The following is a 26,358-nucleotide window of genomic DNA, read 5'->3' as shown; positions in this document are numbered from 1 at the left end:
TGTGTCTTGGTACACAGCTACGAACATATAGCTATGTGGCTATGCTAACTAGCGCTAGCACTTATCCATGACAAATAAAAATCATCCACTAGATCTTCAAATCTGCAGACGTGGGGAGTAAAACCGACCTCTGCCAGAAAGGCAGCGGGACCTTTCTGAAGGATTGGTCACAGATTTAGTGTTTCTTGTTGTTTTATTTGTCAGTATGTCGACGTGTGTCTTGGTACACAGCTACAGCTATGAAGATGTAGCTATGTGGCTATGCTAATTAGCACTAGCACTTATCCATGACAAATAAAAATCATCCACTAGATCTTCAAATCTGCAGACGTGGGGAGTAAAACCGACCTCTGCCAGAAAGGCAGCGGTACCTTTCTGAAGGATTGGTCACAGATTCTGTGTTTCTTGTTGTTTTATTTGTCAGTATGTAGACGTGTGTCTTGGTACCCAGCTACAGCTACGACATGTAGCTATGTAGCTATGCTAACTAGCGCTAGCACTTATCCATGATAAATACAAATCATCCACTAGATCTTCAAATCTGCAGACGTGGGGAGTAAAAGCGACCTTTGTGTTTATTAAGACAGCCTACAACTAGCATGCCTCCCTCCTAAGCTCCTTGTTAGCACACATGTGTGCAGGGAATGAAAAACAGAGGAGGGGTTGAGTTGTATTTTATACAGTCTATGAGCTGAACAAGCTCCGAGCTCTGACTCCCTGACAGACCGGATATTGTTGTTACGTAACAAAAACACTGAAGTCTGAAACGGCTCGTTTCACACACATTTACAGAAAGGTGGAGAAATCAGAACAGGGGCAGAATGGATTTTTTTCATTCTCGGGGGGTTTGTAGACATGCCAGGGAAACATAATTCAGGTAGAGAACCATCAAAAAGTCCATTTTGCATGATATGTCAACTTTAAAGTTTGCATTTAAAGATCAATTATGTCACAGCAGTGCGTCGATGGCTGTCCCATTTCAAAGGCTATATGTGGTCGACAAATAGGCCCTATTTTTCCAGGGCTGTGGTCGCAAAGGATGCATCAGGTGCTTCCTTCACAGCCCAACAATTCAAACGAGATGATAACATAAAATAACATATCTGCTTGGATAAACATGTGCACTGCCTCTAGCGCTGCATGTCAGCACCTGTGTCTGATTAGACTTCAAGCTGTTTGTGACGCTTGATCATGTTGTTCCCTGCTATCTAGATCTTTGTTTGAGTTGTATTTAAAGGTGCAAAAGATCACAAATGTCAATGCTCAGTTCGGTTCACAGACTGACCCCCCCCAAAAAGAGACTTATTTTTCTACTTCTTGCCAAGCCATGATTCTTGCTGTGCACTTCAAGGCATAATGCTTTACTGTGCATCTCAATAAAACAGCTTTCCTCTAACACTATTCAACAAAAGCCTTATTCAGAACCGATAGTTATTTTAAGGACAGTTTCAATATTGCTTTTGCATTGAGTTACTAAGAAACTCAAGGCTCATGTCAAGTGTTCCATATATATCCCTGGGTCTCAGTGAAATAAATGCACTTGTATTTCTGCTCTGCTAGCATTTTGCCATGCCAGATTGTTGTTCCCGCTCTCACTGTGACTGCAGTGTTTGCATGAATGGCATGATACTTCTGGCCCCTGACCAGCAGCTAGAAAGAAGAGGTGACCAACACAGAGTAATGTATGTTTATATCAGTGAATACTGTAGCTGTGTGTCTCATTTCTTCACCCATAATCATTTGCATGGTATATTGTCCAGGCATCACAATGCTGCCACCAGTGTTTAATAAAGGAGCCCATAATGGCGATCACTTCACAAGGGTGGCGCTATGTCATGCAAGTGCATGGGCGGGAACAGCTTGTGATGCAAACAGGTAATCCACAGTGGACCAGACCCTCTCATTTCAGTTCAGACTGAGCAAAGGCTGGGTTGTTTGAAGGGTCCTGACCCAGAATTGGAATAAACGCACCGTGTAGGTGTAAATTGAGCAGCCTAACCAGAATGATCTGACAAACAAGCATCTTTTTTATCTGAGTATTATTGAGACAATGACAAATGATTCCAAACATGGGACAAGTTGAGTGACAGACTAATGTGTTTTAACACTTATTAGACACCAGAACACTTCATTGGGTTTTAAATGGTGCGAGATGATCGCGAACCACAGAAAGTTATCATTATGGAAAATGTGTCATCTTTTAATAAAACTACTTTTTGCTAGAGTTCTGTCCGGTTCACTTGGCCCACTCAGAAAAACGTCATGGGTGTGTTTATCAGCCTGAACAGGCAACAGAAGAACAATGCTGTTTTTGTCCTTTTAATGTCCTCTATATGGAACATCATTTGGTGAGCATGCTATCTCGGACATGCAGCGTTAGCTAGCATTAAATAGCCTCAAAGTCCATGTATGCATTAAGGTTTATCATGTTTTAAGCCATGTTGTTCCCATTTAGAACAACACCTGCTTTTTCAACGAAGTAATGGAGCTAACATTAGCTTGATCAGCAAGTTTCAGCTAATGGAATCTACAGTAGTTATTTAAATCAACAAGACTACAAAGTAAAAATGAGAAGTCTACTTATTTCCTACTAAGGCAGTCTTAAATGTTACCAAGAAGTCAGAGTTTAAAGTCTGCCAGCATCATTTCAAACATATACTCTTGGAGTGGGGCTTAGCTAACAGTTGATCCCTTCTGACATCTTTAAACTTTTCTTGGAAGGCGTCACGTACCAACTCTCTGAGGAGGAATAAAAAATACATTTTGGAATCCATTTAAAAGGACCACAAACACAGAGCTGTACTAAACTGATCCCCATATACTTCATGACTGATTTCCCATGGACTAAGCAGATTCATATTTCAAATTGTTGGCACCTCTCCAGAGGAATGTGAGGCTGGTTGGCACTCGTTATATCTTAAGTAATGAATAAAGCCCTGCATTGACTCTCAAAACAGCTGTTGGAACATAATCATCATGACTTGTCCTGCTTAACAATGTCAGCCTGGCTTGCAGACGAACACTGTGGATGAGTGAGGGTGGTTGTTATTTATGGGCCGAGCCAGCGGCGAAGTCAAGAGTTTTGTCAACTCAGTGAGCAGTCATCCATGAGCGTCTGGCTGCCCTACAACAGCTTCACCATCCAGAGCAGCAATGTTTGCCAGTGGGCTCTGTCTGCCTGTCCAACACAATTGGACCACTGCTTCCTTACCTTACTGCTTCCCTAAAATAGGACTATTTACTCAAAGCATCGCTATTTGACCCGATAATTAGACCTGTCTGGGACTGAAATATCACATTATGATACTTTTCTGTTGTTTTTTTCCTGCACACCACAGCTGTTCCAATACTAATGTCAGTATCTGTATCACCTCTGATGATGCACACCGGGTTTTAAGTTTTGAGATGCTTCCATTTAGTCGACCAAACCATTAAATGATTCAATTCAGACTATATTCTGTGTTTTATTACCCTTAAAGGTGACATATCACGCTTTTTTCATCAATACATATTGGTCTAAGAGGTCCCCAAAACATGTCTTTAAAGTTTATGCTCAAAAAAACACTTTGAAATCAGATTTTGGCATGCCTGAAAACCCTCTTCTTCAGTCCTCTTCAGAACATTCTGTTTTCTCTCTGACCACGCCCCCTCAGGAAGTGGATGTGCCCTCGGCTCTCCAGCACGAAGCTACGAACATATAGCTATGTGGCTATGCTAACTTGCGCTAGCTAGGTGCAAGGTGGAGAAATCAGAACAGGGGCAGAATGGATTTTTTTCATTCTCGGGGGGTTTGTAGACATGCCAGGGAAACATAATTCAGGTAGAGAACCATTAAAAAGTCAATTTTGCATGAAGAGTATAGGAGAGAGACAGTGATGTCACCTGGGTCCTATCTGATTCTATTAGTCCCAACCTGCAGATTGTTGACAGGAAGCTTTGTCCCACTGCACTGCACAATGACTGATTGATGTGCATAAAATGGCCAAATATGTAAGAAAAATAAAGCCAATGAGCAGATGCCCTGCAGCTTCACTTACCACCACACTCCTCTTCTGGATTATGAATGATAATTCAGAGGAAATATCTTACTTTAGGATACATCTGTTTAATTTAGCTCAATGTGCAGGTTGAAAATCAAAGTTAACAAACTAACCATTTTTGGGAGATCTCACATGTCATACTGGTAGCTGTTTACATCCCCCCTCTGCCAACCTGACTACGGCGTCCAACGTTCTCAACGCTGCCATAGTCAGACTCCAGACAGACCACCAGAGGGCCCTCTTCCTGATCTCCGGGGACTTCAACCATGTATTTATTTTAACATAGCTTATTCTTTCTTCTGTACATACTTTATTATCATTATTTTCGTTGTATTTGTATTAACACATTATGAATTACTTTCTTCTATTAATACTATTTGATATTCTTAATTATTGTGTATAGGAGCAACTGTAATGACTGAATTTCCCCCGGGATGAATAAAGTATTTCTGATTCTGATTCTGATTTAGTGCCTCGGAGTTGGAATTTTGTTACTGTAGCATCAAAACTAATGATGATAGCATTTGACTTTCTCTTGTATCGTATTAAAATCTATACTATTGAGACCACTCTACAAGTCAGTGTGTTAGAATTTCAATTTTCATCCAAACATCTAGGATATTAGTGGCTTCAGAATATCCTGATTGGGTATCATCATGTATGCCATACAAATGACCTACTGGTTTCAGGTGCTAACAGTGTACTGTTATTCACAGCTAGCAAACTGGCAGCAATCAGTGTTTATCGATAATAGTATAACCATATTTTTGATCCAACAGTATCAAGTAGGGCACTTGGTGTCGGCCATAGGCCTGCTTCAAGTCAAAGATTTAATAACTGAAAGGAGAAAATGTCATTGAAAGCTGTTGCATCTCCACAGGGGTTGAGTGTGCAGACAAATAGAGAGCTTTTATCAGCACGACTTTTTGAAATCTCTGAGCCAAGTCCCACGGCAACAACTTCTGCTGTGGGACTTTCCTCTTGGAAGGGCACATACGGCTCTGAGGGAATATTAGACTCCAGGAGAAATCAACAGTCCCAGGGGGGCAATGCTGTATGTAGCTATCGCTGTGCTAATCATGCATATATTTGTTTTTCTTTGTTATGCATGGGCACCATCAGTCAGTCCCTGGAGTGTTCTTGTGATACAGCCTGAGGCCTGAAGCATGAGATCAGCCGAATCAATGAAGATACACAACAGCTAGCACCATCACTTTCTGTCTGATGATTCAAGCTACAACCTCTCAGCTTGGATGGGAAGGCAAAAGTTACACTATGCCATCTGCTGCGATCACTACAAGCTGACACACTGCAAGCTGTGACGGCACTGCGGTTAACAGAATGTGCCGTCAGTACAACACCATGAGTTGATTGGCAGCACCCCGCCTCTCACAAAACTGACACATCGTATGCGCTGTTGAGCAAGTGGTGTTCATATAGAAGGTATAATGTGACTGAACCTGTCTGCCAAGAACAGGCGCAGACAGGAAGGGAAGTAAGAAAACAGAAGTATCTGAGTCTGCGAGGGCGGATGTTGACAAACCTCAGTGCCCTACCTGCAAAACTGCAGATAAGAGCTTGCAGTCACACAAAGCAAGACAGCAGGGTGGGAAACTTAGAACAAATTATAAGACACTGTAGCTAACTAAACACTAAACTTTATTCATAATGCAAACCAACACTTGAGGCCTGCTGCTATAAGCGCCCTTTGTTCAGGAACAACAAGGAATGCAAAGCAAAACACATGACGTCTAAACAAGCCTCTCGGCATTTATTCCCCTGGCTGCACTGAGCCAAATCCAATGAAATGCAAAGGAATGCATTCCTGCGGTTTTCCCAGCTCAGGTGGTTGCAGGCAAACAAACGTTTATGCAAACTATGTGAAGGTTGAGGTCCAACTTCTGGCATCCCGCTATGTATTCTTTCCAAAAGCTATCAGACATACCAAAAATAATTCCCTCAGTGGAGCTCCAACTTTCAGTAAAAGTGTCACAGAAGTACAATCCTGTTATCTGACAATGTGTTGAAGTGAAAGTGTGGTACTTAAGTTTCATGGTGCAAGTGATAAGATGTGTCAACTAGCTTTGTGCTCTATCTTCTCAAGAAGAGCTAAAAAGTTGGTTGTGTATTTGGTAACTGAGTCAGAGGTTACCTTGATGAGTGCTCCCTTCCTGCAAGACATTTGGGTCTGCAGGCTTTAACAAATCAGTGCAGCTCGGACTTAAGCAGCCACTCATGTGTGACTACTTTATTTATAGACTGAGTGTAGCAGAGATAGTAAGTGAGCATCTCTCTGCTTCGAGACCCACTCTGTGCTTTTTTCTTCTTTCATATGGAAATAACAGCCTACGTATAAAAATGACAGCTCATATCTTGTCATGTGTTGCTGTTACATCCTTCTCAGCAGCTCAACAGAGCAGTGGTGTCTGCACTGTTTTTATGTAAAGTGGAGAAACAACCGGAGCTTGCTACAGACAGTCCTGGCTTAGGAGGCAGAGTGATGTAATACTTCATTTCCTCAAGGCTTTACATTGTATGTTTTAATCTCCCAAAAAGCAACACTTCCTGGTCCATCTACTAGCAAGGTAGAGAAATACAAAATACTATGTTAAAACGATGAAAGGAACAACACACATTGAGAAAGACTGAAAGTATGAACACATCCTTTGTTTTTTTCACTTGCAGCATAATGGAGGATGGATATGTGTCATGTAAATATGAAGTTCCACAGCTGAATCCTATGTACAGGCCATTATATATGACATGGCAACAGGTTTGTGTCAGTGTGATTAGTGTACAGTATTTCTCATTAATATGCAAACAAAGCCCAGTGTCTGGAATATATAATATTCAACAAACCTATAGCAAGCAAACATCAATGTACTGCTACAGAGTGCTGACATCTCTCCACATAAATAGAGCCTTCAGGCACCAAATTCCTTTGTAAATACATCAATTTATAAGTGACATAAATTAGTGTGCATTGTGTTGCCTCGTATTTCAGCCCGAAACCCCCAAAATATAGGGTCCAAAGACTCGCCACCCCCACTGTCCCTCAAAGTGATTTAATGTGTCTTCATTTAGCTGGTCTGTCAAAAATAACCCTACCTATATGAGCATGTGTCTGTGTTTCCTGTGCTGTTATGAATAAACCTGGTGCTACTGATGCTTTTGATGATTAACTGTTCACTAACCCTAAACTTAGGAGTCATCTGGCAACAAAGAAAGGCAGAAAATTCTATTTAAATGGTTTTATTAAAAGTTTAGCCACTATTTTTGTCCATATTTTTACTATAATGGGTAAAACGTACAATTTTTAGATAATAATAAAAAGTAACATTCTTGAAGACATCTCATGACCCCCCCCATTTGTGTTTCACGACCTCTCAAGGGGTCCTGACCCACACTTTGGGAACCCCTGTCGTATTGCACAACTATAATACACCAACAGCCTTTCATTGCGTTTAATATATTCTGCACTTATATAAACAACCTATCAATTTGCATACAAATCCCAAAGTACTACTTGCATGTTTTTCTACTTCGTCAGCAGTCCACTGCCACCAAAACACACTGTGGTATCCCATCGTAAACAATGTGAAGCACTTCCTCCAAAATTGTATAAATGTTTGTTTTTTGAGTACTAAATCAAAGCCGAATTTCAGGAAATGATCCATTTATTGACGTTAGGTATTTAGTTTAATGGAAACGTCTTTTATTTAGCCACAAAGTGAAGGAGCGTTTAAGTGACACATTTGTAAAGGAGGTTTTGTGATCTGAGAGAAGGCATCAGCAGCAGCAGCAGCAGCAGGGAGGGTGGTGGTGGTAGTAGAGGTGGCGGGGGGCGACGCTGTCAAAGCACATGACAAAGCAGTCCCACAGCCTGCTGCTGACTGTGATACTTATTTAATAACACTTACTACGAAGTAGAACTGAGGTCGACTTGGACGAAGAGGGAAATAACATTCCGCGCATATTTCCCCGCAGGTTTCGAAACGTCTGTTTCACAGTGTAAACAAGCCGACGTGGATTACATATTTACTATCATTACGCATCCTGCAGTGGAAAAACAGCATTAAACGACAGTACCGTCCCCTCTGCATGAGTACAGCAGGGTTTATCCCCTTGTGTTTATTTCTGTGTGTTTGACCAGTTTGACTGTGCACGTACCCTTCTCCGGTTAGTCTGTGTCAAATGCATCCACAGCTGAGCCTTGTACTGGATGTAACCCACAGCTGAGCCTCGTACTGGATGTAACCAGCTGTCAGTCTTCTTTCAGCAGTGGTGGACGGTGGTCGTCAACATCAAATATTACGTATTCCCCCTATAATCGGTCGACGTCGCCGTAATCACCAAAAGAGTCTCCGTAAAAGAGAAAAAGGAGAAAGAAAACGTGTGTCGGTGCTTCCTGATTTACTGTGGTGATGATGTTTGTAAGGGGTGGGGCGGAATGCAGCTTTAGTCAGACGAGAAAATGTGAGCTAAAAAGCACGTTGGTACACGTCTGGGCAGGAGAGGAACTCATGTTTGGTTGCTGGGAGTGTGAAATGAAAGAATGGAGTCGTGAGTTTGTCATAATAACCCGGGCTGCACAAAATGACTCAAACACGATTTTGCTCAATTTGACACAGCAAGCTACCGACCATTCTCTGTCACAGCAGAGCTCTGGTTCCTGGTGACACATACACAACACAGGCTCCCATGTACACTTGCTGCCTTGCTCAGAGGCACTGCTGTGAAGGGAGAGGTGGGCTACTTTAACAGCATCACACATTTTGAACCTGCTTTTGTAGAATTTGTAATAAAGTGCTCTGAGATGCCCAAGTTAATTCAATTTGAGTTAATTACACTCAAATCCCTCCCTCTAAGTTTGCTGATTCAACAAAAAGTCAAATCATACCTCTAGAGCAGGGGTTCCCAATCATTTCAGCCCACAACCCCCAAAATATAGGTGCCAAAGACTCACGACCCCAACTGTCCCTCAAAGTGATTTAATGTGTCTTCATTTAGCTGGTCTGTAGAAAATGACCCTACCTATATGAGCATTTATTTGTGTTTCCTGTGCCGTTATGAATGAACCTGCTGCTACTGATGCTTTTGATAATTAACTGTTCACTAACCCTAAACTTAGGAGTCATCCGTCAACAATGAAAGGCAGAAAACTCATTACATTTTATATTTTCAAGGTTTTATTTCAAGGTTAGCTACTATTTTCAATTTGACACAGCAAGCTACTGACCATTCTCTGTCACAGCAGAGCTCTGGTTCCTGGTGACACATACACAACACAGGCTCCCATGTACACTTGCTGCCTTGCTCAGAGGCACTGCTGTAAAGGGAGAGGTGGGTTACTTTAACAGCATCACACATTGTGAACCTGCTTTTGTAGAATTTGTAATAAAGTGCTCTGAGATGCCCAAGTTAATTCAATTTGAGTTAATTACACTCAAATCCCTCCCTCTAAGTTTGCTGATTCAACAAAAAGTCAAATCATACCTCTAGAGCAGGGGTTCCCAATCATTTCAGCCCACAACCCCCAAAATATAGGGTCCAAAGACTCACGACCCCAACTGTCCCTCAAAGTGATTTAATGTGTCTTCATTTAGCTGGTCTGTAGAAAATGACCCTACCTATATGAGCATGTGTCTGTGTTTCCTGTGCTGTTATGAATTAACCTGCTGCTACTGATGCTTTGATAATTAACTGTTCACTAACCCTAAACTTAGGAGTCATCTGTCAACAATGAAAGGCAGAAAACTCATTACATTTTCTATTTTCAAGGTTTTATTTCAAGGTTAGCTACTATTTTCAATTTGACACAACAAGCTACCGACCATTCTGTCACAGCAGCACTCTGGTTCCTGGTGACACATACACAACACAGGCTCCCATGTACACTTGCTGCCTTGCTCAGAGGCACTGCTGTGAAGGGAGAGGTGGGCTACTTTAACAGCATCACACATTTTGAACCTGCTTTTGTAGAATTTGTAATAAAGTGCTCAGATGCCCAAGTTAATTCAATTTGAGTTAATTACACTCAAATCCCTCCCTCTAAGTTTGCTGATTCAACAAAAAGTCAAATCATACCTCTAGAGCAGGGGTTCCCAATCATTTCAGCCTGCAACCCCCAAAATATAGGTGCCAAAGACTCGCCACCCCCCCTTGCGACTCCCCCAGGGGATCCTGACCCACACTTAGGGTGTCAAAGTCATTTCAGTTCAGGGGCCACATACAGCCCAAGTTGATCTAAAGTGGGCTGGACCAGTAAAGTCATAACCTAATAACCTATACATAATAACAACTCTACATTTTTCCCTTTGTTTTAGTGCAAAAAAGTACAAGTACATTCTGAAAATGTTCACATTTAATGAAATATCTTTGAACAAAAACAGCTGTTGTATTTTTCGCCATGATGAGTCTCATAGTGGGCCGAATATTTTACACTTTAAGCCCTGAAGCCTGCTGTGAACACACCAAACACACAGGTTCACCTGACACAGAGTGTAATGTTAACAGCAAAAGAACAGATAGATTATAATAATTAAGAAGGTAAAGTTGATTATTTTGGACCCCCCAGCTCCAACAGGAACAGTTTGCTTGTTGGACATTGTTGTAAGAAGGGGTGTAGTGCTAGTGCTAGTAGTTAGTGGATCATCTTATAGTGCTCTAAAAAGTCTTTATGAATCTTAACCAGATAATGCAAACAGCAAGTCATCTATTTCCTCACTTTGAGAAAAAAAAGTCCTGTAACCCAGAGGACAAATTTAAAATAGTAGTTCCTTTTATTGAAAAATTGCAGTTAATGTCTTCTCTGTAATTTTTTTCACTTTGCAAAGTCGTTCTGTGGGCCGGATTGGAACCTCTGGCGGGCTGGTTTTGGCCCGCGGGCTGCATGTTTAACACCCCTGCTCTAGAGCTTTAAACTTTAACAGGTAGGCAGTCAAGTCAAGTCAAACTTTATTTATATAGGGCATTTAAAAAACAAAGTGCTGTAGAAGCTTAAAAACACAATCAATAAATAAAAATAGTAATTAAAAACAATAGATATTAAAAACAATAGATAACACAAGAGAAAGCCACAATAAATAAAAGCTAAATAAAAAGTTGGATGTCTGTGTTTTAAGTAAAGATTTGAAACTCTCAATTTTCTGAGCATGTCTTATATTCAGAGGCAGACTGTTCCACAGCGTGGGAGCAGCCACCGCACTGGCTCGGTCACCTTGAGTTTTGAGCCTCGATCTTGGGACTTCTAAAACCACCTGGTGCGTTTACCTGAGTGCTCTTGCTGGAGCGTGCAGGTGCAAACACTCCCACAGGTATGATGGTGCCAGCCCATGTAGGCTTTTAAAAACCAACATCAGTATCTTGAACTGGGTCCTGAAACTGACAGGGAACCAGTGAAGGGACGTCAGTACAGGAGTGATGTGATCTCGTCGTCTCTTCCCAGTCAGCAGGCAGCAGTCTGACTCTGACTAATTTACAACAGGTTGGCCTATAGGTTTTGAAATGACTCTACTTAAGTAGGAAGCAGGGCGATCGATATACTAACGCATTATAATGTTGATTATTTTTATTGATTTATTTTTCCCATAACTATGCTTATTATAGTCAGCAGTCACTGACAGGCCAGCCTGTGTGAGACTGCAGTTTTTTTCTTTATAGGCAACATCTGAAGTTCAAGAATCTGCAGGGATCACAGTACACTATCACTGAAGGCCATTCATCTGTTGTAGACATAGCCCACTGTTAACCATCAAAACAAATAGCTGCCACAAGGCCAGTGTGTTTTGTAGGTGATATAGAAAAGCCCAATCTTTTTACTCCTCTTAGTAACTATCACAGTTATATTTTATTTTTTGATTAATACATAAACATAGAAACCAATATTAATACATTATATAAAGGTATTGAAATTAACTTGCTTTGGGAACGCAGCTCACATGACTTATTGAAGTTGACTGTACACTCAAAGAAATAATTTGTTGGGTGAACATAATAAAATTATGGAAAGAATTTCCACCTCATTAAAATGCTTTCATTTAGCGAGACATAATTTTATTGAACCAACTAATTTTAAATATGTTGAGTGAACATAAAGTTTTGACGTTACCATTACTTATTTGCAATATTTGGGTCCAACTTAATTTGTAAAGGTTGTTTCAACATATTTACTAAGTTAGGATCTGACTTCATTGTCTTAATATCACTATAACTTGTATAATATGATTATGGATAGCTTATTATTATTATTTTTTAAAGTTATATTTTTGGGCTTTTTCACCTTTACTGACAGGACAGCTGAAGAGAGACAGGAAACGGGGGAGTAGAGAGTGGGGGAAGACATGCAGCAAATGGTCGACCGGCTGGGAGTTGAACCGGCGACCTATGCGACGAGGACTATAGCCTCGATACGTGGGGCGCTTAGACTGCTAAGCCACCAGTGCCCCAATTGCAGTCAGTCACACGTGATCTCTCGCAATTCCCCGTAATGGCTCTTCTTTGCCAGAAGCAGGCTACCTTGGCTGATAAATAGGGACTGTCGCATGTTACTGCCACCTTCTGCTCTGGAGAGGTATTGCAGATGGGGTCTACCTAAACCCATTAGGTTGTGTTGACATAAAGCAATCTTGTAGTTTTAAGGATTTTGCATGTCATGTTAAAACTACATGATTTAAAAATGTTTAACCACTAAACATGAATTAATATAATAGAAGCTACATTTTATACTTATGTCGATAAAACAGACACCCATGTTGCTTTTTTTGAGTGTATGGGGCTAACATGGCACATGCACAAGGTACCAGCCCCTCCAGTCCAACGTTGTTGTTTAAGATTCAAAGCTCATTTTAAGAGCTCAGTTCAATGCAGGATGTCCTGATCAAGTGTTTAGTTACCTGTGTGAATCTTGTCAGCCGACCCAGTCCAATCAGGTTTTGTTATTTTTGTACTTACACAGGTTGTGATCCTTGCCTTACAATTGGTAATCATCCATTAAGAGATCATAAAGCACAATATAGCTGTATGTCTGATTAGTGATATTTGGCTGTAACTCACTTTTTGTACTTAAAACTCAAAGTGCACAACTTTGGTCGCCACCCTCTGGCAGTGTCAGGAAGGACACAAATGATGTCAACACCTACTTGCTTCTTTTTACATAACATTTACTTTCAGCACTCTATAAGGGTTCTCCATGTTTGTCCTACCTGTCCTCCCTGGCTTTTATTGGACCCTTGATATATATCTCACTTTTAAACCATTGACCCCCACAATAAGATGAGTATGCTGTTGTTCTCTGCAATATAACTATTTCAATCAGGAGAGACAAAGTTTAAAGATTAAATGTTATTTATTACAACTTAATGAATAATGAAACTTGTAAGAGATCTTTGGTGTAAGAACTCTATGGGGATCATTTTGTTAGCGTAGGATGTGTGAATTTGGCAGCAGAAGAAACCCCCCAGAGTCCAGACTCTGGTGGTGGTGGTTGATGAATTCTGGGAGTTGAAGACTTTGCAGAGACCAGGTGGAGATGGGGAGGTAGAGGGGTGCGCACCATCAATGCAAGAAGGAACTAGCAGGAGACAGAGACACATTTAAAAAGACAACAGAAAAGTCAGCGTGCCACTGAGCTATTGGATGACAGCCGCCGCTGATTAACCAACGACAGCTCCGGAGCATGCAGCTGGAAGCAGGTGAGCTATTGAACGAGGGAGAGGAGAGTTAAACAACTAATGTGATTGCTTGTATAGCCTTCCTGTCTGAACTTTCACTAGAGCTACATCAGTATTGTCTATTAAGAAATATTAATTTATGTACAAATATACAGTTTGAAGCATCAGACAAACAGATCACAGAGATTTAATGTTTTAAAGTTTGCTTATCTAGAAACTGCTGCTTGCTTTAATGGTCTTTTGTACATTTCAAACAATCATCTCATGGGTCTTAAAATAACTTGTCTTAAATTGCCGCTGAGAAAGTTCCTAAATGCTTTTATTATAAATCAGTTCAAAATATGATAAATGTTTTACTAATCTGACACAAAGTGCCATCCATTCAATGAAATTAAGTTTTGCTGCTGCTGTTCATGGATGGAAAAAATACTAATTTTTCAAGAGTAGAATAAAATAGTGTACCACAGCTTGACAGGAAAAACTGTATGACGCTGGTTCATGTAGGGATTTCCATAGTAATGGTGTTAGTGACGCCAATGCAGGAGCTGTAATTCTATGCTCTTTACAATCTTCATGACTTATTCTGCATTTATTTCTTTTTTCTTCATTTTACTTTGTCGTGCTCACGTTGTGATCTGTGTTTGGTCTGGCTCGCTGCTCTCTCAGATGTTTGTGTGACACTGTGACTGACGGGTTTGTGTTAGGAGGCTTTTTAAAACCTGTGAAGCTAATCACTTGTTGTTCTGCTTTATCCTTCACAAATTAGCTCATTGATTTTTTTGTTTGTTTACTCAACTGGCTTTAATGAGGTTATTTTAAATGGAGTGTTGAGTTTAAATATTTTACATAATTAAAGCACTTTAACAAGTCTCCCTCTCTTTTAGATAATGAGACAAAAGACAGATAAGAGTCATTCTCTTTCGTTTAATTGAGAAATAAATATTAAAAAACCTGATTCTGTATTAAGTTCCCAAATATCACCAGGACAGCAACCAATGAAACCCTTCAGCCATGGTCCTGACATTTTTAATATTGCTCATGACGTTATTGGTGGAAATATAACTTTTTATTGTAACTGTTAAAGTTGGAGTAATGAGATCATCAGTCCACAGCAAATCTGTCTAAAAATGATCAGATTAGGTGCTGCAATATGATGATGCATCGATCGGGAGAGAAATGTTATCACCCAGAAGAACTGAAACCATCCAGAACCAGAGCTCCTCCGGCGGTCTCTGAGGCTCCACAGTCTGGTGAGGGGTAGTGACAGGATGTGAAGGGGGGTTGTGGGGTTACTGGAAAAATCAAGAGAGATCAGCCCAAGGCAGAGAGAATGGCTCATCATCAGCAGTCATATAATAATAACCCATTAGCGTAGAGACTGGACTGATTTCAACAGAGATACAGTAACCCGTTGTCATGGGAATAGCCAGATCTGAGTCGAGGTAATGGGACTCAGACAGCATGAGTTATCCATCACATTACTGTCCTTCATGTTTCTGCCTCCAGGTGAACCTGTACGTACTGTTTACATATTATATATGAATGTGTTCATACTGCGCTCACTAAAAGGTAGATCATACTACATCCTGACTGAAAACTCCACAACATACACAGGTTGTATGTTTTCACTAACTGCAGATGAGAACAGATGGTGAATTGCAGTCCTGGAGCACAACACATCCTCATGATTTTATGTTTTTATGTATCACTAGATGTTTTGCTTGATTGCACGCTGGAAATAAATCCAGGTGCCCTGCTCTCATCCAGGTTTGTCTGGAAGGTAATTACCCTGATTGAAGGTTCTCATGCATACAGCAGCAAGATGGATTTCTTGTCATCCTTGACTAAAAGCGTCATTTAGATGTGGTTTGAAGATCCTCCAGGTATGCGTACGCAGTGTGTTTTCTTGGGTTGTTGTCTGGTTGGTTTATGTGAACACAAACACTAACAGGCCTATAGGGGTCCACTGGGTGATGTTTCAAAGCTTAGTTTTATTGATCCTAACTTGTTGATGTTAATTAGTACAGGAAAAGATAAGATATAAGATATACTTTATTTGTCCCCCATTGGGGGAAATTCTTTTGTTACAGCAGCTTACAACACGGGACAGGGGAATACAACAATGTACTTACATTGTTAAAAAATATAATAACAGTAATAATAGCAATGACAAGGGTAAAATTTAATATAATATAATATAATATAATATAATATAATATAATATAATATAATATAATATAATATAATATAATATAATATAATATAATAAAATAAAACAAAATAAAATAAAATAAAACAAAATTGAATAAAATTGAATAAAATAAAATAAAGTAAAAATAAAAGGGTGGGAGTCTCAGTCTGCTGCTGAAGGAGCTTCTCAGGGACCCCACAGTCTCATGCAGGGGGTGAGAGGGATTGTCCATGATGGATGTCAGCTTGGCTAACATCCTCCTCTCACCCACCTCCTCTATGGAGTCCAGAGGACAGCCCAGGACAGAACTGGCCCTCCTGACCAGTCTGTTAAGTCCCAGCAGACCACTGCATAGAAGAATGCAGACGCTACCACAGTGTACAAGATACTAGAACTAATAACTTTAGAAATGTACATAATCTGTCAGTTAAATGTATCCAACTGGCACATAGAGTAAAAGATAGGTCGTCACATTCACACACACTGTGGGCCTTGAGCTCTCTCATAGTGGAGACACTGTCCTGTGACTTCTTTAGGAATGTCTTAGTCATGGCATGGCAGCTCAGTGTTATAATGATCAATTTTAACTGACACATTCTATCACATCCAGGTCAAGATAAGACAATACACGGCCAATGACCTCTTGCTACTGGCAGACAGGCCAGAGAAGCCGCTTCAGTCTGGACCACTTGCCCACTGGCTCACTCTACCTCTCCTCAGCACACAGGTATTGATTGGGCGGGTATGCAGAGAATGGGGAAACCAACTGTCAACAACAGAACATTATAACCAACTTAAGTACACATACCACATACCACTACATCTTTCCACATGTAACTTTGTGTGACATTTGTTACTTTTGAAAGAATACTGCAATCTGTCTTAAATGTATAATTTGTGACTGCACTAATAGGATGACCGTATTTTCAAAACTCCAAAAAGGGACACTTCAATTTTACGGCAAACCCACAAGTATGAGCTCATTGGAAGTCTACATTTGGATATTTCATCAGTGCACCGCAGCCTGTATCCACCTTTTGTGTTTGCTCATTTTAATATGGCTTTATATGTCTGCATTTCCACTGCAGGTGACAGAAAATAGTATGCAGTGTGTGAAAAAAACCTGCATATTCATTGTCTGGTACTTTTTGAAGGAAGCTATATCTCTCCTGGAGTTCTTATGAAAACACTGACTTAACATAGCGGGTCAGTATGATAAGCTAGGCTAGCGAAGCAACCCTTGTTGACACATACAAACAAATCAGTGTTGCACTATGACTCCATGCTGCACCAGGAATGGTTTTATATCAGTTAAAACAGCAACAGCCTTGGCAAGTTATTGATTGGTTGATTGAAATACCAATACAATGCACCATGCTGGAAACACAAATCCGTGTTGCTAGCATGGTGCATTGTTTTGGTATTTCAGTTGGTGGGACAGGGACCTTTCAAAACAGTGACATATTACTGTTTCATAGATCATTTTTTGGGACTCAAGACACTGAGTTTGAAAACAGGATGGTCCAGTTCAAACCAGAACGCGAGGTCATCCTTTGTGCTGAACTAAAGCTTGTACAAGCAGAAGCTACTATCTGTGTTGAGCTAAAGGTGGTGCAAGCTAGTTTGAGCAAACTTGCGCAACACAGTAACTGAATAGTTTGATTAACAGTAGCTATCACATGATTCATCTCTGGATGTCTTCTTTGAGCCCCTCCCATCACTAAAGGGAGCAATCTCTTCTATTTATTCAAATATTTGCAACCTTAGCTCAGGCTCTCAGAGCACCCTTAAAGCTACCTGAGAATCAGAATTGGGAGAGATGGTCTCTGATGAAGTTTGGGGGGAGGCGCTGCGGAGGGTTCATGGATCATCTATTTGTGCCAAACACAGTTTTGCTCAATGTAGGATTTTACACCGTGCTCACTACTGTACACTAAAGCTCGTCTGGCAAAGATATATGGAACCGTTTCCTCTTTGTGTGATCGATGTCAACATGCATCAGCACATTACACCCATATGTTCTGGAGCTGTCCCTCTCTGAATGCGTTCTGGTCTGTGGTATTTGGAACATTGACTATTGCAACTGGAGTAAAACTGGTCCCTAATGCTTGTACTGTTTTGTTTGGTGTGTCTCCTCCTCTGTCTGCTCTTTCTCCAGCCAAAAAGGACATGTTAGCTTTTACGACTTTGCTGGCCAGAAGGCTGATATTGTTAAATTGGAAGTCCTCTGCCCCACCTACCCATTCAAGCTGGATTAAGAGTATACTCTATTTTCTTAAACTTGAAAAGATTAGGCTGACCCTGGGTGGCAGGGCTCACATCTTTAAACAGATCTGGGACCCTTTCTTGTCTCATGTTGAGAGCTCGGCTTGCTGTGTGTCTTTAGACTGAGCATCAACATGGTGTGTCTTACTATGTCCAGATTATTGCTTTCATCGGTTTATTTTTATTATACTTGCTTTTTATCTTATGTTTCCCATTTTTGGAATTCTATCTAGTTAGTCTGGAGGGAGTATGTGTCGGGGTGGGGGGTTATTTGTTGTTTTGTATTTAGTATGTCATTTGTGTGTTTCTTTGTTCAAAGAAAAAGGAAAATGTGTAAACTTCTAATTTTGGATGTGACTGTTTTTCTATGTGAAAATCAATAAACAAAGTTAAAAAAATAAAAAGGTAACACTTTACAATAAGGGTCCCTTAATCAGCATTAGTTAATGCATTATTAAGCATTAATTAACAGTTTAATAATAGTTTAATAATCGTTACAATGTATTACCTAACATTAACTAACACATTAGTTAGTGCATTAATAAGCAGTTAATTAATGTCCACTGCTCAGAGTTAATTAATACATTATTAAGCATTAATAAAAGTTACAAAACTTAATTAGTTAACCATTAGTGAATGCTTTCTGGACCCTTATTGTAAAGTGTAACACATGCATCACTTAAGTAACACATTATAAATGCTAAACTGCCTCATAAGCATCAGCATAAGCATAAGCGTGTGCATCACTTTTAAGTGTCCTCTGGAAACACTTCTGTTGTGTTGCTGTCTATTTGCAGCACGTTTTTCTAATGTATTGTGTTGTGGTCTTTGCATCGCGTTTTCTAAATGCTGCGCATGTGTTGTCAAATTGATGAAGATGTTTTCTTAATTTGCTTGTGTTTTGTCTTTTTGCATGTGTTTTCTAAAGTTGCAGTGCTGTGAGCTCTCAGGGCCACCGTACTTCTCTGTGCCAGTTGAGATGTTATCTGTGATTATCTGTTTTATTCTAAATAAAATGTTGAATTCTTTATATGTGTTGCTTCAACTACATTTCAACTCATTTTGCTTCAGCGTATGTGTTACCTAAGGGATACATGTGTTACACTTTACAATAAGGGTCAAAAAAGCATTCACTAATGCTTAATTATGGTTAAGTAATGCTTATGAGGCAGTTTAGCATTTATAATGTGTTACTTAAGTGATACATGTGTTACACTTTACAATAAGGGTCCAGAAAGCATTCACTAATGGTTAACTAATTAAGTTTTGTAACTTTTATTAATGCTTAATAATGTATTAATTAACTCTGAGCAGTGGACATTAATTAACTGATTATTAATGCATTAACTAATGTGTTAGTTAATGTTAGGTAATACATTATAACGATTATTAAACTATTATTAAACTGTTAATTAATGCTTAATAATGCATTAACTAACGCTAATTAAGGGACCCTTATTGTAAAGTGTTACCAATAAAAATAAAAAAAACAGTAGCTATCACATGCCAACAATGGCCATATGAAACTAGTACTATTATTCAGCTCAATTGTTTGGTTTCATTCTAATAACACTGACAAATCAACAATATTATTCTTCATCAAACTGTCTTTGCTAGTGATCGCTTGATTATGAATACATGCTTGTCCACACCTTCATCTCCTCCAGATTCAACTACTGCAATGCCCTCCTCATCAGGACCCCCAGAAAAAGTCTCCACAAGCTCCAACTAATCCAGAACACCGCAGCCAGGATCCTACTCAGAGTGGGAAAACACAAACACATCACCCCAGTACTCCGCACACTTCACTGGCTTCCCATCACCGCAAGAATAAACCACAAAGTTGCTCTCGTCACCCATCAGTGCATCTATGGATATGAACCAAATGTTACAAGAAACAGGAGAAAGAAACCTCATTTATTTCATGAGGTGGTTTCTTTCTCCTGTTTCTTGTAACATGTATTTATTTGTCATTGATATTTCGATGACCCACATTTCGATGACAGTAGTGGTTGTCGGGGTGATTTTTGGTGATCTTTGTGTTTTATACTCATATCTTTTATATATCTTTTCAGTTATATGGTTCAGGTTGGTTTTTATAAGCAACTGTTTTTTAGTTTGACCTTTTTTTCATTGTTTTTCTTTGTGCAGTCTACAGTGAGCACAGAGGATTGTATTTTGACTGACTGTTCCATTTATGTGTTTGTTTATTTTTGGCTCCTGTGTTGTTATGCTGCTGATTGTGATAGATCACTTTTTGTTACTTCCTGTTAACTCAAGTTGTTACTTTGTATAAATTTGTGTTATTTTATTACGTCGTTTTTTTCTGTGGTTTCACACCAAGCAGCAACCTCCGGTCTAAAAATACGAGTCCAATGCAGAAGTGTTAAAAGCTGCAGTTCATAGAGGATCCACTTGAGGCTGGCTCTGGAAGTACCGGAAGTCACATACACATGAATGGGAAAAAGCTGATCTTTACAGCAGAAAGAAACATGTTTACAGCCTGGTTCAAAAGATGAGTGTAGTCTGGATAGATCATTTCTCGATGTGCTCTCACTGTGAGGGGGGTGAATTTATTTTAAAGAGCTCATAGTGCCCTATTACCCCTCTAGAACTCTACGCTCCCAACATGCAGGCTTGCTAGTTGTACCTAAAATCTCTAAAAGTAGTGTGGGAGGTAGAACCTTCAGTTATCAGGCCCCTCTCCTTTGGAATCATCTACCAGTCAGGGTCCGGGAGGCAGACACCCTCTCCACTTTTAAGAGTAGACTTCAAACTTTCCTTTTTGATAAAGCTTATAGTTAGAGCTGGATCAGGCTTGGACCAGCTTTTGTCATGCTGCTATAGGCCTAGACTGCCGGGGGAACTGGCACACTGACACACTGGGATCCTAGCTCACCCCCTTCCCCCCAACCCCTTCATCACTTACTTTAACTCTGCCTGTCCCATTGAAGTTACTAACCATAGACCTTTCTGGAGTCCCTGAGCTCCATTGTCTCATAGATTCCTCTGAGCTGCCGTAGACGTCCTCCTGCTGTGGACGTTCCAGACTCCAGCTGATACGGACGTGCTGGACTCCAGCGGCAACAGCTTCTACGACTCGTCTCATCACTATCACTTCTCTCTCTTACTCCCCTCTATCTGTCTTTCCAGACCCAACTCGGTCGAGGCAGATGGCTGTCTAACATGAGTCTGGTTCTGCCTGAGGTTTCTGCCTGTTAAAGGAAGTTTTTCCTCACCACTGTAACTAGCTAAATACTGCGATGTGCAATGCTCATGATGGATTAAGGTGGGGTCAGACTGAGTCTTATCCTGTCTTGGTGTTGGGTCTCTGTTCATAATTTGACATAGTGTGGTCTAGACCTGCTCTGTTTGTAAAAGCGTCTTGAGATAACGTTTGTTGTGATTTGGCGCTATACAAATAAAGATTGATTGATTGATTGATTGATTTCTAATGCGGCAATTTTGAAGATATTGAGATTACGAGTCTTCCAATGAGAGGTACAGCTGACTGTGGGAACACTGCAGCTGTTGGCTAGGAGGCTAAAACTCCGCCTCTTTACGTCACACTGGCTCCACAGAAGCCAACAATTTGCCTCAAAGCAGCTCTTCAGAAACAGATGGGTGACGTCACGGATGCTATGTTCATATTTGATACAGTCTATGTTTCGCACCTGGGGATAAATGCATATAAATGACACACCGACCTTGTTGGTGAGACGCTGATGAAAGCCTAGGGCTGAAATGCGTTCGTTTCTTTGAGCTGCTGTCAATGACTGCTATAAAAGTTTTGAACTTATTGCGAGTGCTGACATTTTTTCAACTCAATTAGATGTATAGCCATGGGATAATCACACTTATTCACTACTTATTTGGTGCCTGGGAGCAAAAATGACACTAATCAAATACACTATTGTGTTCCATTCATATACAACTAATCTACAAACGTCACTGAAAGGTGTCAGCATGACTACTCCAGCTACTGTCCCTTAAAATATGACTTTTAAAAACCTGATATAAAAGAATATCTGTGATCCAAAGTTATTATATTCTAGATTTAAAGAGTATAAGCTATCGTCACTTCCTTACTTACATGAGCCTCATTTTAGTTTAGTTTAGTGTGTGTGTGTTTGTGTGTGTGTGTGTGTGTGTGTGTGTGTGCGTGTGCGTGCGTGTGCGTGTGTGTGTTATTTTTACGGGTTTTAAGTATGCATTTTTACTTGTGTGATATTCTGACATGTTGGTCCATGTTTAGTTGGTCCAACTCCGGACATATGTGGAGCGACGCCTGCGAGCTAGTTCAGGCAGACAACTCGAGCTGCAATGCCATACACGTCACATGTCCCACTCTCATAACCATCATCCAATCCTGCCCTCTGCCTCTCAAATTGGCGGTCTATTTAAACTGGGAAAAATCTCCCATCTCTCCCTCTGCCTGTCAACGCCTCTGCTGCTGCATGCCTATTGCTGATATTTTCTTCTTCCCCGCCGCCTCCCCAGCTTCCACCTGCAGGCTCCGGGGGATGTTTAGTATGTTTTGCTCATCACTCTTCAAAGTCTGCATGTAAACTTATCTGCAGGGAGTGATGAGGCCAGAGCCTGGGCGCCAAACATGAATATGTATTTGCTGCTACAATAAACAATTTTAACGTGAGTTGTCTGAATGAACTCTCGATTATGCTGAACGGGACTTTAATGCACTAACTTGCACTTTTGTATAACTTATATGTGCTCTTGTGATGTATTGTTGTTTTCATTTTTAAGCTATCATTAATATGCACTGTCCCTTTAAATAAATAAAAATAATAATAATAATAAAGAACAGTTGGTCTGTCATAGTGATAAAGTTTAAGATCACTCAACCAGCTTTCTCAAACAGCTTTTATGTCCCTTGTTAAATGAAACTGTGGGACCTCATAACTCACAGATTTCACCCATACTCATAGATTTAGGAATTACTGTAAAAAAGTTAACATTAGCCTAGCAACATCCATGTGCAGTAACAAAACACATCAAAACAGCTTCAGTGTTGCATCATGCTGCAAAGACGGGCAAGTACCGGATCTGCACCGTTATATAATTTATCTAATGAAACCGAAACAACAGTGTGTGAGGCAGAGAGAGATTAAACAGACTGAAGGAAACTTGCATGCGGAAGAGTATACTCAATCAAGAGTGACTGAATTAGAATAACTTATCCTTCTAATCAAACATCTTTAAATATGAGTTGAAAGTGCTGTTCATGCAACTGCTTTCATGTGATAACAGTACATCGTGACATACTTCTTTCAGAACAAAGATTATTTATAAAACTGAAAAAACTTTTCTATGCCTCAAAATTATTTGGAAAAATCAGAACAAAGCTAACAGTAACCTGTGGGGGTCATACCTGACGCTGGTACTTTAGGCAAATAGAAATCATGAAAGGAAACATGGCCACAGGGGAAAGCACCTGTGGCTGAAGCTGCCCTCGTCAGGTGGATTCATAACGCCCAGTCATTTAACCAGCCTTGGAAAGGGACAACATCATTGTTATACACGGTACAGTAGTTTCATTTTATGGATCAGCTTTACAGAATAAATGCAATAATCAGTGAAGCTTATTGTTTTGCTTTATGTCTCTGAAATAAATATACTGTAAATGTAAACACGAAGGTAACCTCAGTGAGAAAACAAACATTCTTTTTATGTCCTCAGCTGATAGTGTTTATAAAAACCTGACAGAAATAATCTATGTAACTGCTTCATTATTGAATTACTTCATTATTGTCTCCATACCTTCTAATCTTTCCAATCACTGTTACCTCGTTAACAGTGACTGGGATGATTAAGGTTAGCTCTGTGTGAGCTCTTCTGTTGGTTTGTCAGGTGCAACTTGTTTGAATGTAGTCTAGTCTAACACTGGACTAATGAACAGCTCTCTCTTCTGGTCTCTCTTAATGTGTCCTGCTCAAGCGGCAACCTCCGGTCTCAAACTATGAAGCCCATGCGAAAGTGTTATAAACTGCAATACATCGAGAGTCCACTTGAGGCTGGCTGCAGAAACACCGGAAACCACATAGACATGAATGGGAAAAAGATGATATTTCCAGCATTAATAAACATGTTTACAGTCTGGTTCAAAAAACGGCTTGGCCCTACGTAGCTAATCTCTCTATCAGCACACACTGTACGGGGGGTGAATTTGTTTCTAACGTGACGGTTCAGAAGATATTAAGATTATGAGTTTTTGCCCAAATAAGGACATGACTGACGTGACTCCCGGTCAGGAACACATAGGCTTGAAAGGTTCACACTACGTCACACTCTGCCTGGTTGAGTTTCGCATTTACAATATGGCTGCCGCCGTCGACTGGCTTCCAAACAGCTCTCAGGAACAGACGGGTGACATCACGGATACTACGTCCATATTTTATACAGTCTATGGTCCTGTTACATGAAACTGCTACAATCAGTCACACTGGAAAAAATGCCCCTCCAAAAACAAGAGAAAAAAAACTTAAATCAAGGTAGTTTTACCTGGAAATAATTAAAAAATCTGCCAATAGAACAAGTGAAAATTTGTTTGGTAAGATTTCTTAAAATAAGACGTAATATTTACAAAACTGTGATCTTAAAATTAGAAGGGAAAACTTATTTCAAGCAATATATAACCAGTATTTTAAAGTTTAGTGTCTCAGAATAAGACAGGAATGATAACAATTAGTATTTTTTCACTCAATAAAAGATTTCTGCACTAATACATTTCATGTCAACTTCTTCATTTGAGATATATTCACCTTCATTTGAGTTGTGTTATAAGATATAAGATGACAAAGTTTAATTGTCTCATTTTGAGATATAATGTCTTCTCATAGTGAGCTGGATATACTAATATTCAGTCATGTTGTTCTTTAGGATAAGACAGCTATGCTCTAAAGTAGGTGTTTCATTGTGTGCATGTAGTTTTTGAGGATGTATATTTTGATCTGATTTAGAAGAAACAGTGCCTGAAAACTGTAACCCACCCTTAAAAAAAACAACCTTTCTTTCTTTCTTTCTTTCTTTCTTTCTTTCTTTCTTTCTTTCTTTCTTTTATCAATGGAGCTGTTTTCTGATAAATTCCCCAATGAAATGCATTTACTTAAATCAAGTAAAGGTTTTGTCTTAAATCAAGATTATCCGTCTTCTACAAATAAGATCTCAGCTTGAAAAATGTCTGAAATGTTAAATAAACCTTGTTTCTTCTAAATTACAACTCAATACAAGATCATTTCAAGATTGTTTGACTTAACAAGATATTTAAGATGTCTTAAAACAAGTCCCTCTATATAGCTCAAATGTTACTTGTTAAGTAAATTTATCTTAAATCAAGTGGGAGAAGACATTTTGATTTAAAATGAGACAATTTCACTTTTGTAAGATTTTGTGTTTTTGGACTAAAAGCAGCCTATAGATAGGCTAATGCTAGCCTGTTGACAAAGCAATACCTGAAGGCATTCAAACTTTCTCCAAAAAAGAAGGTACTGGTTTGAATAATGATGATGATGAGGTAGAAGTCCTTGTTGCAAAAAAAAAAACATTTTCAGCTAAGGAATAGCTCATTTGTTTCTGTACCCTGTGAAAAACACTCAGTAAAACAGACACAAGCAGAGGCAACGCTGGCCAAGCCTGAAGCACTGACAGAGAGTGAAACTGACAATGAAATCGAGGCAACGTCAGTGTTTATGGACCAGATTTTTGTCCCTTCATCTACAGCAGCAATTCTATTTTTAATGTGACATCCATTTATTTTATATTTCCACAGTATTGAAATATGATCTGAAAATGTACTCCTCCCACTCAAAGGGGACTTCAGGGCATGTATGAACAGTTGCACCATATATACACATTTGGCTAATGACCTCCAAGAAACCTGATGGATATTAAACCTGGCCTGGTTTCACCTTTTAGATTTAATCATGCAGAAAAGGGGAAAATGTTCAGATAACATCTTGCTCACAGAAAAGCCACAGCCACTGCCTGTCACGGTAATAAACACAAATCATTCACAGACAGACTATCATCCTCTCACACAGGGGTGCACCTGTAAGTCTGATAGGTATAATTGTACGCTTGGATCGGAAGGAGTGATGCTGATGATGACATCCTCAAAAGTTCCGCCAGAATGTAAAGACCCGGCTTTCAAGGGCTGGAAAATTATGTTCAACAG

General features: G+C 39.8%; 1 protein-coding gene across 2 annotated transcripts in view; it reads right to left on the bottom strand.

Moving 5' to 3' along the window:
• LOC117822872 (myelin basic protein-like) overlaps positions 1–8,592 on the bottom strand; it is a 111,275-nt gene extending 102,683 nt beyond the window's left edge. The window contains exon 1 of one of the 2 annotated variants that reach the window (XR_004633268.1): positions 8,211–8,539. The gene's annotated coding sequence lies outside the window, so the exon portion shown is untranslated. Of the gene's footprint in view, positions 1–8,210 lie in introns of both variants that reach the window. The other variant, XM_034697804.1, reaches the window with a different exon arrangement.
• Between the last annotated feature and the right edge of the window lie 17,766 nt (positions 8,593–26,358).

This window comes from Notolabrus celidotus, chromosome 12 (assembly GCF_009762535.1).
Source record: "Notolabrus celidotus isolate fNotCel1 chromosome 12, fNotCel1.pri, whole genome shotgun sequence".
NCBI classification, from domain to species: Eukaryota; Metazoa; Chordata; class Actinopteri; order Labriformes; family Labridae; genus Notolabrus; species Notolabrus celidotus.
Note: the sequence above shows the minus strand (reverse complement) of the source record. Positions and strands in the feature narration are given on the sequence as shown.